The 19,038-nt window shown below is 50.1% G+C and overlaps 1 protein-coding gene and 1 long non-coding RNA gene across 3 annotated transcripts in view; one reads left to right on the forward strand and one right to left on the reverse strand.

Moving 5' to 3' along the window:
• The window catches only part of TDRD9 (tudor domain containing 9), a 2,714,501-nt gene that overhangs the window by 655,518 nt on the left and 2,039,945 nt on the right, over window positions 1-19,038 (reverse strand). The window lies entirely within an intron of this gene.
• LOC146798921 (uncharacterized) overlaps window positions 1-19,038 on the forward strand; it is a 405,452-nt gene that overhangs the window by 46,846 nt on the left and 339,568 nt on the right. Inside the window, exon 4 of one of the 2 annotated variants that reach the window (XR_014968796.1) lies at window positions 11,630-11,716. The exons of the other annotated variant lie outside the window; for it this stretch is intronic. This is a non-coding gene — a long non-coding RNA (uncharacterized LOC146798921). Of the gene's footprint in view, window positions 1-11,629; window positions 11,717-19,038 lie in introns of those variants that run through there. 2 annotated transcript variants of the gene reach the window in all.

Below are 19,038 nucleotides of genomic sequence, written 5' to 3' on the forward strand. Positions count from 1 at the left end.
TACCGGGCCACCACTTGACCCCTTCCATGCTCAGCAGTTTGAAAAGCCGTTTACCCTAGAAGAACTTCAAAAAGCAATGAAAAGCTTGCCGCCAGGCAAGGCCCCCGATGGCCTCACGGCCTCCTTCTATCGCTTGTTCTTCCCTCAACTGTAGGCCCCCCTACTCAGGTTATTTAATTCATTCACTGACCGCACCAGTTTAACCCCTACAATGTCCAGGGCAAAGATAGCTCTCATTCCCAAGCCAGGGAAGGATCTGGCGTCCTGCACCTCCTGCAGCCATACTTCTCTTCTCAACTTAAGATGCCAAAATATATACCAAATTATTGGCACATCGCCTAGAACCTCACTTTCCCAGATTGATAGACCCAGATCAGGTGGCCTTTATACGCCAAAGACAGGGGGCAGATAATATTCCATGGGTAGGCAATCTGGTGAAGAAAGTCCAGCGGTGCAATATCCCAGCTTTTCTACTCACCCTTCACGTTGAGAAAGCGTTTGATAGGTTGGATTGGACCTTTCTCTGAGCTGTACTAAGCAGGATTGGACCCGGTTATGGTATCTCGTATCATGTTGTCCTATGTTGCCTCAGCAGCACAAATTAAAGATAACAAGCTACTGGGCCCTCCCATCCAGATTCACAAGGGTACTCGCCAGGGGTGCCCACTATCCCCTCTGCTCTTCGCGTTGGCAGTAGAACACCTAGCAATAAGCGTCCGCCAGTTGGCAGCAATCAAGGGCATACCATTTGGAAGTGATGAACATGTGGTACCGCTATTCGCAGATGACCTCCTTCTCACTCTAATTGACCCTGAGAGCTCCCTACCTGCGCTCCTCACCTTCATCTCTCAATTTGAACGCATCTCGGGTCTGAAAATTAATGTAAATAAATCACAGGCATTGAATCTCACTCATCCTCCTCAAAAGGTTCTCGAGCTTAGTGCTCACACTCCGTTCCATTGGGCCCCCATTCAATCCCGTACCTGGGCCTCAATATCATGGCGATGTTGAAGTCATGGTCTCAGGCAAATTGGCCGGATTGTCGGCGCTTCGTCAGGGAGGACCTTTGGAGATGGACAACTCTTCCCATATCATGGCTGGGCCCCATTAATGCAGTTAAAATGTCCATCTTGCCCAAGGTATCGTAAGCCTCCAGACAGAGGTCAAGGTCTTCATTTGGGGCACAGGAAGACCAAGATTCTCCAATAGACTCCTAATGCTGTTGAAAGACCGAGGGGGACTTGCCTGTCCCAATTTCCTTGTTTACTACTGGGCGGCACATTTGTGCTATATCTCGGAGTAGGTAGTCCGCAAAAGTGAGAAACATTGGTTTCACATGGTGAGGGTGGTGACATGCCGCCCCCCTGTGGGACTTGGCCTGGCTGCCTAAGAGAGCAAGGCCGCCCAGTGCCTACATCACCAATGAGAACGTTCTGGGTATATGGGATAAATTAGCGATTAGTCGGGGTCTTACTTCCTTCCCCTCCCCCAAAACGCCTCTCGCCCGCAACCCTGGCTTTCTCCCAGCCCTTCAGACTAGCTCTTTCTTGGCCTGGGTAAGCTGAAAAAGTCATTCGATTGATGATCTCTTTGAGGAAGAAGTTTTCAAGTCCTTTGGTCATTGAAAATAAGACTCATCTTTCAGCCACGGCACACATACAATACTATCAAATTGAACACTGGCTTCACACACCTCTCAATAAGCAGGGAGCCACATGCCAGCTCACCTTATTCGAGACGCTAGTACGCTCCTTTGATGGCTCGCAAGGCCTGATCTCACGTACTTACCAGTTTTAGCAACACTCCAGCCCTCTGCCCCTCCAACCTTATCAGCAGAAGTGGAATGCAGATATTACAGAAGACACCCCTCCAGAAAAGTGGGACCAGCTGTGGAGAGACATCCCCAGAACATATAAAAGCATCGCGCAACAGGAGACCGCATATAAAGTTATGAACCACTGGTATTACACCTCACTCTGACTCCAGAAAATGTTCCCCACCTCCACATCTCTGTGTTGGCGCTGTAACGCTGCTACGGATTCATGCATACACATTTGGTGGTCCAGCCCAATGCTAACTCTCTTCTGGAAAGAGGTGCTGAGCCACATCAGGAACGTAGTGGGGTTCCCCATCCCGAACACGTTAAGGATAACAATCCTCGGGCTTCGACCCCTAACGCCTAAAGCCATGACCCATTTGGATTGGCGCTTGATCCCCCACATGCTAGGGTCAGAGAAGCAGGTCATCGCCCTGCATTGGGAGAAGGCCCTGACTCCGCCGACTTTGGTGTGGCTCACCTGCCTCTAAATCATCCTCCTGCATTTCCAAGAGACACATATAGAGACTGACAATCTTATCTCTGTGATCAATTGATTCAATTTGAGCATTTTTACCCATTGCCATCTGTTGCAAATTTTTCTGGGATAATCTCAAATCTGCAGAAACTTTAAAAAAATCTGCGTTAGACAGACAGAATTTCTCAGCAAAGACAGAGAATCCATACATATAATCTTTCTCATAAAAATCCACAATGGTTGAAATCCCCTCAAGTCTCCATCTAGCCATAGTTGTGTCCCAGAAAATAGGGGTAATAACTGCGTTGCTGAGATAGAAGTGTAATAGCCTAGTCTACCAAGTTTCAAATTTCGGTGGACCTACTTCCAGTCTTTGAAAGTTGCCCAGGTAACCTTAAAACTAGTCTTTTTATAATAGCTTGGTTCAACCATCCTGAATAGACATCTTTCTGCTTCTGAGCCAAGCATCATTTGGTTCGGCCACATCTCTGCTCGCTTCCCCAGTTAATAAAATTCTCATATTCTGCAGAAGGCATGCATAGTAATAGTATGTAAAATTATGGTCCGCAAGCCTGCTCGAATTCTGGATAATGTCATATACTTCATAGCTCTATGGGATTGTTTCTGACCCCAGATGAACATACCACATATTGCTTACAGCTTCTGTAGCTGGGTTCTGCTGAGCTCTAAAGATACCGACCTAAAATAGTACAGCACTTTAGGTAGTATGTTCATTTTTAAAACGTTACACCTGCCAACCAACGAGAGGTGTAAACACTCGATCCTATCCTGCTCTGTTTTTAATTCTTCCTAGCATGGGGCCCCAGTTAACAGCTACTAATTCATCCAAACAAGCTCTGATTTTAACACCTAGATAGACTGCCTCCTCAGTAACTCTTGGGTCGTCAAAGCAGGCCTGGTTTATGCAGATAATCTGAGATTTAGCGGTGTTTAATATACACCCAGACAATTGGCCAAAAAGAGCAGTCAATCGCTCTATTTCAGGCATTGCTATAGCTGGGGCTGTTGTGACAATGGTCACATCATCCGCAGAGGCAAATACCTTATATTCTTCACGCCGAATTTGTACAGATTGGATGATCGCGCAATGCTCCAATTTAACCAAACCCTTGAAAGTGGCCCTGAACTGGGATAACCATTACTACAGGGCTATAATCGAACGAGCCTCTGCCATTACCCTGGAGATAAAAAAAATAATCCAATCTCACGTACTTATTATGTGGGCAGGAGAAGTATGTGAAACCAGTATCAGGATATCTTTTTGTATACCACAATTTTATTAAACCATGCTCAGACAGACACTGCTGCAATGCCCTAAAAACCTTAGGTTTCCTCCCAGTGTAGCGTCTATTGCCGGGTTGTACCTCTGAAACATCCAAGTGTTTATAAGGTTACTGCAAAGTACCAAAGGGGTTGGCCAGGATGCCAACTCTATAAGGAAATCCAAAATATGTGCCTTATCCATATTTGACCCATACAGAGAGCATAGGACACATTTACTAGCCCCGGCGGCACATTTAGCAAATACCCAGCGCCCATATATGTCAGCGATTCTCCTGCCAAACAGGTGTACGCTTGGTTTGGTCAAGATGGCCACCCCTAGAGTTGTAAAGCCATGCTGTGTACAAGCTAAAACTGTATACCCCAGTTTTGCCATCACCCCGCGTTTCTCCGAAGGAATGGATGTTTCTTGTAGGCACACCACATCAGGTCATAAAACTCTAAGCTCTATCACTACCCTCTGTCTCTTGGCCCTATCATTCAAGCCAGACACATTAAATGAGCAGATCATCTGCCCATCTCCAGTTAGGCAGAAAGCATACCTCCACACCTAACTTTATCATATTGATTTTATGTGAATCTACAAAAAAGAAATACTTTCTCCAACCTTAGCCAACATGATTTTTTGCTTTCCCTCCCCTATCAATCCCCAGTCCCCAACCACCCTTGCAGCCCCTCCCAGTGACCCCACCACTCAAACCCAACCTACCAACCCACCACCCGACCCCTGTGCCCCCACCGACCCCGGGAGAACCCACCCACGACCCACCCACCTAGCATGGGAAGCTGACCCCTACTCCCCCGATCTACCCCCTCCCCCAGGAAATGTCACCTTCTGTATATATTGACATATACCACACTCCTGATACCACCCATGGATGCTCATTGAGTTTCCAGCTCCAGAGAACCATATGTTGATCTAAAGTGATTGCAAAAAATCGTTTGCTTGGACCTCAGAAGAAAAAAAACTGAATTTGGCCCTTACTTATGACCTTCAATTTTGCAGATTGAGTAAAAAAAAAACCTCGGACACCCTTAGCCTGGAACAGTGACATTAGCTGCCGTAGTCGCAAAAGCTCCTCCACTGTCGCATGACAGAAATCGAGTCTAACAAAAAACTAATTCCCCTTCCCTGGCCTTCTCCTATCTTGCTGTGCAGGATCATAAATGGTTTCTCGGGCTAGGAAATTATTCAGAGAAATTAAATTAGTCCTTGGTTTGGATGTTGACTGTCCTGAGCGTTTGTGCTGCTTAAAAGGGAATCAGTGGGCCCTCTGGCCTTCCAGGTCCCAAGACCATTGTGTGAGCTCAGGAAATGCTTCCATAAACAGCTCTACTATGAATTTTCAGACATCCGATCCCTTCAGGTATACCGGGAATCTAAGGTGATTTCTCCTGAAGCGATTTTCCAGGTCCGCCACCTACCACTGGATATCATCCTTCTGTGTCCTTAGAAAATCTGTGAGAGATTTTTGGGCAACCAGCTCATCTTCAAGCGTTGAAATGCGGGTCTCTACTTCACCTATCCTCTCTGAAAATTTAGAACAGGACTTGGCGGTTCGACGGATAGAGTTCTGCAGCATGCAGCATGCCCCTTGGGTGCTTTGGCTCTTCGTCCATGTCTCCTCTCTATGCACCATAATGCTCTGGTAGATAACGGAGAGCGAAATCTCCTCAGAGCCTCCTGATGCTCCAGAGGCTTCATGTAAGGTGGCAGCATCCCAGCTGCCCACAAGGCCAGGAGAAAAAGAGTAATCCCATACTAAAGAACCGGCGACGCTTAATATTGAGAAAAGTTCTATCTTCAGAAACTGAGTATATGCTCGGCACTCTGTATCAGCTGCTATATCCTCACGTATTTCTTTTGTGAGTTCAACACATATTAATCAAGCCAACAAGGTTAGCAATTTCATTCGAGGTGTCCTGTTCCCTCCCGCGCTCTCTTTATATTTTGAATAGCCAGGCAATTACGAAATTCTAGAAGTCCTTGTTCATCCGGCCTCAATTCAAACGGCCCTTCCTGCACACATCTGCGCTCAAAGAAGTGTGTAATGCCTCCTTTTCCTCTCACGGAACAGCCATCAAAGCGTGCTGACGGCTGATTCTAGAAATTCTAGGATTTTGAGGTCTCTATTTAACCAGGCTTTGGATGGGATGCCTCTGATCCTTTTGTGTTTCAAGGGGGCAAGTTGGTCAAGTGCAATTTTCATTATCGTGTTGTAAAGTGTAGCAAACTTGTCCGTGTTAAGGTTGTCTGTGGAGGGCAAAAGAAGTGATGATATTTTTTCTTCGAGGTCAGAGAGGGGGGGAGGGATTAAGGTTTCTGCTCCATTGATGGGTAATCTGAACTTTGAATGGTGGGGCTGCAGCTTCGTTGATGTTAAATAGAATGATGTGGTAGTCTGAACAGTCGATTGGGAGAAAGTTATTTATGCTTTTATTTCGTTTTTGGCTATGATCGCATCTAAGGTAGAGCTTGTGTTTTGGCTCGATTGAATGTCTGTCACTGATGTTCTTGCTAGATCTATTTCTGTATCCGACACAATACTCTCCTCTGAAGCTATAGTAGTTGTTTTTTTGTTGTTTCTACTTGGGGCCTAAACCTCTGCCCATGTATATGTTTCATTTCGTTTGTACTCAATAGTGTCTCGTTTCAACTTACACAGTTTTCTCTCTTTTATCAATTTTGCGTAAGCCTCTAATTTCTTCTTGATTCCTTCTAAAGTGCTCTTTCAAATATCTTCTTCCATTCTTCGTTCTGACTCACTCTTGATGTTGAAAATCTCTTCTTCAAGATCTTTGATTGTCCGATACAATTCTTCCACAAGTGAACAAATGTTCGTTGAATTTAAAATTAAATTCAACAAACATTTGTTCAGAATAGCATGCCATTTCTCCATAAATTCTTTGTTGTACTGGAATCTGTATAGCATTGGTTTTATAGGTTACCAAAGTTCTTTTGGAATTCTTTTTACTTTGTGGTATTGGATCAATGTAGAAAAATGTAAATGCTGTTTTAATTCCCGTCTCATCTAATTTCTTTACAGTTAACTTTCAACTTTGTAAACCGGATTACGTTGACAGCACTGACTATCAGTAAATCAGCGGGATTGTGATCAATTGTGTTTCGGATTTTCCTACGGTTTTTGCATGGCACAATAGAATCTTCATTGTTTTTCGGTTTTAGCATGAATTCACTCAATCGTTAAAGTTTTTACTCTTCTTTCTAGCAGCATATGGTGGTAGATATGGTTGATTGCTCTGTCTTTATTTCACATTGTCTTTTTTCTAGTCTTCCGAATTTAACTACACACACTCTAGGGTATTATTGTACAAGTTACTTACCTTCGGTAACGATGTATCGGGTAGAGACGATTCTAGCCGCAGATTCCTTAACGTAGAATTATCCCCAGGCGTCAGACTAGATCCGGAAAATCATTGCCACAGCACCTCTGCGCACCGGGGGCGGTACCACGCGATCCCACCCTGACGTAGTCCGCGGACGTGAAGTCAGCGAGGTCACATAAGTCCCACCCCGGCGCGCTGAAGTCAGTTTTCTTCAGAGAACTTTTCCGCACCACAACGCGGAGCCATCACCAACAAAACTGTGAGAGTATGGGAACAGTGTACGAAAAAGCAGTGAAGCAAAAAGGGAAGAAGCGAATGGTGAAGAACAGCACCATTAGGGACAGTGCCAAGCACTGTGCTACTGATAATCATGGAAAGGAAAGAGCAGAGCACCACTGTGAGAAGCAATCCTGCAAAGCGAAGGCAATAACCTCCCGGAGGGAGAAAAACATGACAAAAATGACGTGGCAGACGACCTAAGGGCAGCAACCACAATCTATAACAATGAAAGGCAACAAGTCTGGAACAGAGGAGGAACGACAAAGCACCCCAAGACAACACTGCCGAGGAGTGTTGTATCCCCTGTAAGAAGCTAAGGGCAGAGGCACAGCCAAGAAACCCCAACCTGGAGGATTGTGGAGAAGGCTACAAACCCCAAGCAATGGGAAAAGAGAGAGAAGAGTATGAGTAGGCACCACACTGGAATAACCAGGGTGAAGGAACGCAGAAGTACACCTGAACCTGCCTTCCAATGACCACAAAAGAAGGAGTGGAAAAAGAAACAGAACGAAGCATCCCGCCTGGGAGGTAGAAGGGGGGCACCCACGGGAGACAAATACCATCCTGAGGGTGGCTATTGTAGAAGACCAGCTGAAGGGTCCTCTCAGAACGGGGAGGAAGGGCGGGTCGTGAAGGAATCTGCGGCTAGAATCGTCTCTACCAGATACATTGTTTTCCAAAGGTAAGTAACTTGTACATCTGATAGAGACTACTAGGAGCAGATTCCTTAACGTACAATAGATACCCTAGCCATACCCAGAGGGGAGGAGATTCTGCGAGAGAACCTCACCAGCTTGGAAGAACACAGGGCCCCAACAGGGGATGTGTCATGGGGTCAGGAAGGACAGCCCATCCCCCTCCAAGCAGAAGTGAGCAAGAACAAGGAGAAGGGAAGGCCAGGATACCACAAGCCGACCCGAGGGTCAAAGAGCATCCGCCAGAACAACCTAAGGGGCAGACATCACCAAACTAGTACCAAAGGAAGAAAATAACCACCCGCAATTCCAAGGATCAGAGGTGGAACGGAAGCAGAGCCCGCCCCAGGAGAACACACACACAGCGAAGGGCACAGCTGAATGGGTGTCCATCCCGAAGTAGGGAGCAAAGCCCGAATGGTTCCACAGCCGAGAAGCGCAGACGTGAGAAAGAAGACACAGACGCGCAAAGCTCCAACACACAAGGTACAGGAGCACACGCTGACACGGCGAGTCCCACGGAGGGGGGCCAAAACTACCATGCACACGCAGCAACAGCTGGCAAATACTAAGAAGCAGTGGCTCAGAACAAGGCGAACGCAAGAGGAAGACAGACAGACCCCCCGCTGGAACGGCAGAGAACGAGGTGGAAACTCCAAGACACGACGCTGTAAGCAGTATGACTAGGGTCGGCCAGATAACCCAAAGGCGAAGAGGATAGAAACATCAAGGAGCTAGAGACCGCACCAAGCGGTATACGAGGACGCCAGGAAACGTGAGGAACCTGAAAAGAAATCCACGCCCGCCCAGATAAAACATGGCTACACAATAGCCAACAAATACCCCACCTAGGGTATGAATCGTCCCTGAACAAAACCAGGGAAACATCTCTTAGGAAAACCCACAGCAAAGGTCAAGAACAGAAAAGACCTGTGGGAACACCACAGACGGCTTACCAGTCAGCCAAACACCTCTTAGGGAAACCCGCATCAGAGGCCAAGAACCGAAAAGACCAGTGGAAAACACCACAGACGGCTTACTAACCAGCAAAAAACACAAAGGGCCCAAACTGAGGACCGATACCGCTGCACGTAACAGCAAAAAACACCACAAGCTGAAAGGCTGAACCAGCAGCCAAAAGAATAAAGGGCCAACTGAAAGACCCTGAAGGCACTCCAAGCCGCACACAGCACACAACGGGCCAACTAAACTAAGGCCCCAAGGAGAAAGGAGGAAGAACGTCTCCCATAAGGCATCGGTGAGCCCAGCTTACGAAGGAGGAGGAGGAGGAGGAGGAGGACGGAGCCCTGCAAGGAGTCTCTGAATAGCCGAGTCCGCGTGGGTGTGAAATAACAGAGTCCCATCAAAGGGTAAATCCACAAGACGCTCCCGAACATTCTCTGGAAAGACACCATCCCGCAGCCACGCATTGAGGCGGAGGGCCACAGAACTCGCCATAGCACGGCCGAGGGAATCAGAGACGTACAAGGCAGAACGGAGAATGAAAGTAGCTAACTCTCGACCATCCCACATATGGTGCCGCAGATCCGCGCAGGCACACTCTTGAGAGGCACGAGACAGAAGGGACTCCACGGAATCCCACAGATCGGAAGTAGCCCTGGCCAACACACAAAGAGTGTTGAGGGCACGCAGAGCAGCACTAGCGGAGGCGAAAATGTTACGCTTCCAGGAGTCCAGCCACCGAGCCTCCCGCGAAGGAGGAAAGGAAGGAAAAGCAGCCCGCAGGACAGGGCCCTGAGCCGAGGAGTGGGAAAAAAGACAAAGTGGATCGTGCTGAGCAGGACGGTGGCGGTGGAGGAGCGGTTGAGGCACCGGATCCCCTGTAGCAGGGCGCCCCCAGAAGAGAGCTAAGGTTCAAATGGAAGTAGCGGCTCCCCTCCACCAGAGCCCTGGTGGAGAACATTCTACAGAATGCCAGTGGCCGTGGAAATGGCCTGGACAAAGGCCACACTCGCCTTCGTAGGGAGACGTGCGGGGAAAACAACTCCTCCGTGGGGGAAGGCTGCAGACTAAGACGCCCGTCCCCGTGCCCCGCTGGAGGGAGAAACGACCAGCCCCTGAGAGATGGGAAACCCACTGACGAGTGGGGGACCTGAGGGGTCTCTGGAGAGGGAGGAGAAGCCTGCGGGGCAGACAACTGCAGGGAACGGAAGAGCGGGTCCGGGGGCTGTGAACGTAGAGACGGCGTAGAACCCACCCTGGAATCCGCCGGGGAAAAGGCTACGACGCGGCGTTCAGTCTCCGGCGAAGAGGAGACGACAACTCTCCAGAGAGTAAGGGACCTCCGGAAAAGAGTCGACGATCTGACATCGGGACGGCGACGGAGAGTCCACCACAGGCACCAAGGAGTCCTCAACCGGTGCCGAAGTGTCCACCAGCGGTGCCGGGTCGACCTCCACCACCACGTGCCGCCTCGGAGAGGGGGGCGGGTTCGGAGCCGAAGCGGCCAATGAACGGCGCCGGCTCGGCCCCGACGAGGCAGCCGCCTGCCACGAGAGGGGCCCGGGGAAGCGTCCCGAGTCCCGGCCTCCACCCTCGGCGCCGCCCGCGCCGTGGAGAAAAGCTGTTGACGCCGGAGAGGTGTAGGCTTGGCGTCCGGGAAGACAGCCGCCTTCCCAGAGGACCGAGGGGGACTGGAGGGCGAGCTCCGAGTCCCGGCGACCTCCTGTGACACCGCAGGGAACCGGGCTTTGCGGTGAGGCCCGGGGCGCCATGGGCTGAAGAGGGGAACCCCGAAGGGCCGCACCTCGACGGCACCACACCTCCAACACCTGAAGCCAAAAGCGTGAGCGACGGGGGTCAAAGCCGCGGGTGAGTCCGCAGAAGGCCCCGCGCACGGCAAGGAATCTACAGACATCGCAGGAAGAGGAGGACGACAGCGGATAAGGTGGCGACGGATGAGGGGGCACATCCAGGGAGGGACCGGCGCCCTCTGCCGAAGGAGAACAAGGCCTTGGCGGGAAACTGCATGACTTACCTGTGGGCGAACGACGTCCATGGGGCCTCGGCAAAGGACGATGCCGCACCCAAAAATGGCGGCCCCTGGACCCGTCCGAGGTAGGAGACAGACGCTGCGACAACACTGACCTGGACAAGCCGGCCGACAGCAGCTTCATCCAGCGCTCCCGCCGGGACTTCGGTTAAAGATGCTGGCAAGCCTCGCAGTTCGTAGAGTCATGGTGCTCGCCCAAGCACCACATGCAAATAGTGTGAGGGTCCGTCGCCGACATCTGTCGTGTACACGAAGTGCACGTCTTGAAGCCCGAAGGCATGGTACACTGTTCCAACTCAAGCGCTAAGAGGCCCAAAAACAGGCCGAAGAGCACACTCCGGATCCGGGTTGCACGCGGAAAAGAAGGAGATTGACGTCAGCGTGCCGGGTTGGGACTTATGTGACTTCGCTGACGTCACGTCAGCGGACGACGTCAGGGCGGGGTCACGTGGTACCGCTCCCGGCGCGCAGAGGTGCTGTGGTAGAGATTTTCCGGATCCAGTCCCACGCCTAGGGATAATTCTACGTTAAGGAATCTGCGGCTAGTAGTCTCTATCAGATATGTTTTAAAAAAATAATTTTGTGTAATATATCACAGATCATAGTTACATGCATGGTTTAAACCAGAGTAATAAGAACATATACAGTGGTTGCTGCCAACGCAAAGGCCAATTTGTTGCATTTTTCTTTTTTTACAGTTGCACAGATCAGCTCCTCAAAAAGGAAAGTTATCCCGAAATGCATTGGGCAGTATGCAATATGTAATGAGAATTATATAAGAGTAAAAGTATTGTCATAATTCTGCTTTTATTGTCATAATGATACGTGAATTAAACTATTGCTTAGGAGATGCAAGAGTGGTTTCTGTATTAGAAAAGATTCAATGAAAATTAAAATGAAAGAAAAGAAATACGCTAATGAATGCAAAACTAAGCTTAATTAGATTCTGTTTAGTAGGAATGATGAATTCTAACATGCTGTGCTCTCTGGGTCCAGGAAACGAGTGATTCTTGGCTTAACTTTCAATACAGCCCTGTGTGCCATGCCTGCAAAGCACTACATGTGGTATAGGTAAGTCACCCCTACAGAAGTCCTTATAGCCCTAAGGCACGGTGCACTATAACCTATATGTTGGCATATCTACATGAGTGGATGTGCCCCTGTGATATCCAAGTCAAAACGTAGATAACACAAGTGATCAGGGAAGCCATAACAAGTACATGGGCAGGACACTAGTGATAACAAGTTCCCTAGCTACACGACGACTTCACTGTACACCCAGATGTTTTGTACAAAACATCTTGTCTTAATAAACCCACACTGATGTCAGTGAGTGATACATTTATTAGGAAATGCACCCAGAGGGCACCTTAGAAGTGCCTCGGAAAATCAACTGACTACTAGTGTGTTGACTGACCGGTCTTGACCAGCTACCCACCACAGACGAGTTTCTAGCCCCCTGAGGTGATAGCCTTCGCTTTCAGGGACCAGAAACAAAGCTTGCTCTGGGCGGAGGTGTTTACACTTCCTCCTCGCACGATTTCATTCCAGGGCAGAAAGCTTCAAAGGCCTCACTGCCTTTGTTACGCGACTGATCTCTTCAGATAGTGGAGATGCCCGTCCCGCTGTCCAGACCCCACTTCTGGCAGCAAGACAAGTGGGAAAATTAGTAAGATTAGGAGGTGTGTGCCACACCAAGCCAGCACCACTCCTAAGGTGGACTAGCTCATGTGGACACCACCATTTCAGAATCTTTCATCTTGTTTTGGACGAAATTAGCTTTCTAGGGTCAGGGTTATGCCCAAGTTCCACAGGAAGTGAACATATAGAGGGTGTCAACACCCTAAAGTTAGGAAGACAGGCCATTGGCTATTACCAGTCACTCCCATTAATGCCCGTGAAACACAAGTTACTTCCTTCAGTAACAATATATCTGTAAGAAACATTAGTAGTGATAGAGTCCTTACCTTACAATTACCCCCAGGCGACAGACTGGATGAGGAAAGTTTTCGTCAGCAGTACCCCTGGGTGTCGGTAGGCGTCATCGTGCGGCTCCGCGTGCGTCGTCTGCGCCGAGATGACGTCGCTGGAGCTACTTAGACGCCCGCTGAAGTCAGTTCTGTACACGACTTTCCACGCCAGGAACGCAGAGCCATGCAAAAAACTGACCACTGGTGCCATGAAACTAGTGCCCTGAAAGTGGTAAACTTAACCCTAAAAATCAATTCACAGAACAGGGAGGATGGGCGGGACGATAAGGAATCAATCACTACTAATGTTTCTTACAGATATATCATTACCGAAGGTAAGTAACTGGTGCAGCTGAAAGAAACACGTAGTGATAGATTCCTTACCTTAGAATAGATACCCCAGCAATATCAACCCCGGAGGTGGGTCTGCGAACCAAGATCACACCAGAACATCTTGGAGAACAGAACAGCCAAAGAAGCCATCTCTCAGGACTTGGCTGTCCAGGCAATAATGCTTGGTAAATGTGTGCAGCGAGGCCAACATAGCTGCCTGACAGATGTCATGCAACGGAACTCCCCGTCCCAAAGCAGTAGGGGCTGCTGTCGCCCTGGTAGAATGAGCACACAGCACCACCGGAGGCTCCTTTCTAGCCAAAGAATAACAAGCCTTTATGCACAGAACGACCCACCGAGAGATTGTCAGCTTGTGCACAGCCCGACCTTTCTTGGCACCCACATAGCCAATAAAGAGCTGGTCATCCACCCGGACCTGATGAGAGCGCACGTTTTGAGTCCAGACGGTGGAGTCTCTCTTCGTCTTTTGAAGGATGCGGAAGCAGAAAGAAGGTGGGCAAGTGATGGTCTGCCCGATATGAAAGGCAGTGACAACCTTTGGGAGAAAAGATGGGACGAGTTCTTAGAACCACTTTGTCCAGATGGACTGAGAGAAAAGGAGGTTTAGAAGAAAGAGCCTGGAGCTCACTCACTCTTCTGGTAAAGCTGTCTTTAAAGTGAGAAGACGAAGAGGACAGTTGTGAAGTGGCTCAAAGGGAGCACACATCAGATATGTCAGAACCAGGTTCAAGTCCCACTGAGGCATTATGAATGGAACAGGAGGGAAAAGATGAGTAATGCCTTAAAAGAATCTATTTACAACAGGGGACTTGAGAAGGGAAGGCTGATCTGGCCAAGAGATAACCCTTGATAGTGCCCAGAGCCCTACTGGTTCAAAGAAAGGAGGAACAGAAGGACCTTTGAAAGGGGGGCAGAAAGGGGATCCACAGCCTTTGCTGTGCACCATGCCACAAACTTATTACACCTGCAGGCGTATACTGTCTTAGTGTAGGGACGCCTGGCTGCCAAGATTACATCACAAAATTCGGGAGGCAGGTAAAAAGACGTCAACTGCCGCTGCTCAATCTCCACACAAAGAGGTGAAGGCCGGACAGGTTCGGGTGGAAGACCATCCTATGTTGCTGTGACAGAAGATCCTCACGAAGAGGCAGTCGGATCGGGGATCGATAGCCATGCTGAGTAGCTCGGGATACCATACTCTTCGAGCCCAGTACGTAGCCACAAGAATGACTTGGGCCCGGTCGCGCTTGATCTTCTTCAGCACTCTGGGTAGAAGTGGTATAGGCGAAAAGGCGTACAGTAGACCGCAACTCCACTCGCGACGAAAAGCGTCGCCTAGCGAGTGCCGCCTTGGAAATTCCAAAGCGCAGAACTGATGACATTGCGCGTTCTCTTCGGTGGCGAATAGATCTAACGAAGGCTCTCCCCACTCCTGAAAGAGGCATTGCACCACGTCCGAGTGCAGACACCATTTGTGATCCATCATGCACCGGCGGCTGAGTTCGTCCGCCCTAGCGTTCAGAGAACCTGTCAGGTATTGAACCACCAGGGAACTGCCCTGATGTTCCAGCCATGTCCAGAGACGCAGAGCCTCCTGACATAGGGTCCACAACCCCACCCGCCCTGTTTGTTGCAGTACCACATGGCAGTGGTGTTGTCTGTGAACACATGCACTACTCTCCCCTTGACAGAGGGAAGGAATGCCTTCAGTGCAAGTCGGATCGCCGAAGCTCCAGAAGGTTGATATGGAGCCCGGACTCCACCTGAGTCCTCTGATCTCCGCCTCTCCCATGTGGCCGCCCCATCCCAAAAGGGACAAGTCCGTCACCACTGTGTGTTCCGCTTGGGGAAGAGAGAGGAATCTGCCATTGACCCAATTGCGATTCGTAAGCCACCACTGCAATTGTTGTGCAGTGCCCTCCGAGATCTGGACGTGATCGGACAGGTTGCCCTGATGCTGTGCCCACTGGAACTTCAGGTCCCACTGCAGAGCCCGCATATTCCATCTGGCATGATCCACCAACAGGATCCAGGAGGCCATCAGGCCCAGTAGCCGGAGGATCGTCCTGACCGAAACCCAGGATAGAGGCTGAAAGATCGGAATCATAGCCCGAATATCTCGGACTCACTGCTCGGGAGGATAAAACCGAAACTGCGCCGAATCCAGAACTGCTCCGATGAAGAGGAGTTTCTGAGAGGGAATCAGGTGAGACTTCGGCACGTTGATGGAGAACCCCAGCAAATGCACGAGGTCGGCCGTAGTCTGGACGTGGGAGACGACTGCCTGGGGCGAGCCCGCCTTCAACAACCAGTCGTCGAGATAGGAGAAGACAGAAACCCCTGATCTGGGAAGATGAGCTGCGACCACCGCCTTCACTTTCTTGAACACCTGAGGGGCACTGGTAAGGCCAAAGGAGAGCACGGTGAACTGAAAGTGCTCGTGGCCTACTGTGAACCTCAGGTAACGCCGGTGGGCCGGCAGGACGGGGATATGAAAGTAAGCGTCCTGCAAGTCCAACGCTACCATCCAGTCTTGAGGGTCTAGGGCAGACAAGACTTGAACAAGTGTGAGCATCTTGAACTTCTCCTTCCGGAGGAAGCGATTGACGTTCCGAAGGTCTAAGACAGGACGCAGGCCCTTGTCCTTGTTGGGGACCAGAAAGTAGTAGGAATAACAACCACAACCTACTTCTGGCCCAGGGACGTGCTCCATGGCCCCCTTGGCCAAGAGGGCCATGACTTTCTGCAGAAAGTAGCCGACATCCTTCTAGAGATTAAAGACATTCGGATCCCCACAGACACTTTGGAACCACCTATCTCTTCTCTTCCCAAGGGCAATTCCATCTCCAGCTTCCCGCCTTTGGAAGCTAGTACTCTCTCTCGGCTGGCCTATGGGACTAAGTCTGGCTCCCCTATTGACCCCTGTCCCCCTCGGATATTTAGAATGGCACTTCCTGTGTTAGAGAATCAGATTCTTATGCTCTTGAACAATTCCCTAACATTAGGTCAGGTCCCTGCTAATATGAAGGAGGCTAGAGTTATTCCACTTCTAAAAAAAACAGGTGCTGACAGGACTATACTCAAGAACTATAGGCCTATCTCTCAGCTGCCCTTTCTGGCGAAGGTCTTAGAGAAACATGTTCTGCTAACGCTTTCAGCATTTCTGGAAAAGCATCAGATTCTCCAGGATCACCAGGCAGGCTTTAGAGCCCACCACAGTACCGAGCTGGTCATGCTGTCGGTCGTAGATGAACTCAGACGGAAAGCCGATATTAAAGAACCTAATGCCCTGATTTTATTAGATCTGTCAGCGGCGTTTGACACTGTCTGCCACCAAAAATTACTTTCCCGTCTGGCAGACCTGGGCATTCAAGGTCAGGCCCTTAAATGGCTAGAATCTTTTCTATCAGGACGAACGCAGAGGGTCCAATTAGCCGAGCAGGTATCAGACAAGGGCAACATCTTTTGCGGAGTCCCGCAAGGATCCGCGCTATCCCCCCTTCTCTTTAATATATACCTGCAGCCCCTGGTGTCCGCGCTAGCCAAAATGGACTGCAGAGTGTTCAACTATGCGGATGACACTCAGCTTATCCTAAGGATTGAGAATTCGACCCTTGCTCAACAGTCTGCCCAGAGCATACTCAGGTTCACGGTTGGCTGGATGGCAGCTAACTCCTTAAAAATTAATCCCGATAAAACGGAGGTCCTTGCCATTTCAACTAAAGGCAACCCCTGGAATGATCTTTTTTGGCCTCAGGAGTTAGGATCCCTCCCCTTGCCAACACCTGTGGTAAAAAGCCTGGGTATAAAGATCGACTCTGAGCTCTCTATGACTAATCAGGTCAACGCAGTGGTCGGTACCTGTGTCGGTCTGCTGCGACAGCTGAGGAAACTTGTTCCCCTCCTCTCGGTCTCGACCATGAAGACGATAGTAGCTGCTACGATAGTCTCCAGACTTGACTATGGAAATGCACTATATGTTGGGCTACCTCAGAAGTTGACAAATAAACTGCAGATAGTATTGAACGATGCAGCCAGGCTCATTTTTAGATTACCTAGAAGAACTCATGCTACCCCTCTGCTGAGTGAACTACATTGGCTACCCATTAGGCAAAGAGCCAAGTTTAAGGGTCTGTGTATTACACACAAAGCCCTTTATGGTCACGCCCCGGAATACATAAAAGAACGTGTACTCAAATACGTGCCAGGACGAGTGCTGCGCTCAGCGGAAGCCAGTAGACTTATATGCCCGCGTTTCAACCTCGCATCGAAAGGAGGCAAAGCCTTTTCGATCCTCCTGCCCCAACTGTGGAATAAGTTGCCCGGAGAGCTTCGGAAGGAATCTAGACTTCTCCCCTTTCGTGCAAAACTTAAAACCCTCCTCTTCAGAGAAGCGTTTGATCTGGTGTGAATCCTTTCAGCACCTAGGACCTGGTCGGTTTCCATGTTCTTGTTTTTTCCTCTGTTTGAGCGCTATGAGACCTGTCGGTATATACGCGCTATACAAGATTGAATTAACAATAACAATAACAATAACAACAGCCCTAAGTTGGCAGATGAAAACAGCTTCTTGCCAAGGTGCAGAATGGGAAGGCACTCTGGGAAGCAGAGGCTTGGACAACCAAGCTCTCGGAAGTGGGGTGTTGGGAGAGAAAGAGGGGGTCGCAGTAACGGCTCCAAAGAGGCCACTGCCGGCTGAAGCACTTCTGTCAGGAGGTTAGTCCTGACGGCCACTGTAGGGAGTTTGAGGTGGAGGACCTCGGCTGTCCTACGTAATACCACTGCGTAACTGACTCCCTTCTTCGTAGCCACAGTAGAAGGAGACAGCATGCAAAGGTCAGGTGAGGTGTCAAGACCACTGGCATCCCCCAAATCCTCTGCCCAGTCCGGATCATAATCACACTGTTGTGTGAGAGGGTCCTCAGACCCCTCCCAGTCCTCCCCTTCCTCCGAAGTCTGCGAAACAGGCTGAAAATAAGGAGGACAGACATAGGGGAAAAAGGGTCCCGTCGGAATCGGCGTCGAGCGACGCTGATCCGGCACTGTGTCCAGTTCAGGGCTGAAACTGGGGTCGATGTTGTCCTGAGGAGCGGGCGACGTCAGAAGTGGTGCCGGTGGGGTCGACGTCGGTGGAGGTGTTATAAGGTCAACTGGCGTCGAGCGGGGTCCGATCCCGGGAGGTCCTGCGGCGCTAGGGCTGGAGCCGCTGGCGATGGAAGGACAGGACCCCCAGTCGGGACCGCGGACCCATAGGTGCACCGGCGGGACCAGGCGGCCCAAAGAGTCGGGCCATGAAAGCAAGAAACTCTTGCACCTGAGCAGGCATCGCCGACGGACCCGGAAAGGGTGGGTAGGCCGGCGGTGATGTCGCAGGCTCCGCCAGAGCCGCAGGGGTGGCACCACCCGCACCCTCAGCCGCGACAGGAAGTCGAGGAGCGATGATGCTTCTTCGACTTCTTTTTAGAATGCTTCGACTTACCTGACCCAGAGGGTGAAGACTTAGATCCAGAGGAACGATGGTGACGGCTCAGCGACCGGTCCCTCGACGTCCCATGGGACCAAGACCTTGAGCAGCGCAGAGACGACTGTCGGACTTCCAGTAACTTTCGGGACCGCTCCCGCAAAGTCTTCATCGGCATCATGCGGTGACAGTCCCCACAGTTCTTAAAGCCGGGCATCCCTACGACACCAAGAGTCGATCGACTCGAAGACAATGAGACAAAAGGCCTCGAAAAACTCAGTCAAAAAGTGACTGGGGGTACTTGCTCTTCCCAGATGTGCTT

Source organism: Triturus cristatus, chromosome 9 (assembly GCF_964204655.1).
Source record: "Triturus cristatus chromosome 9, aTriCri1.1, whole genome shotgun sequence".
In the NCBI taxonomy this organism is placed as follows: domain Eukaryota; kingdom Metazoa; phylum Chordata; class Amphibia; order Caudata; family Salamandridae; genus Triturus; species Triturus cristatus.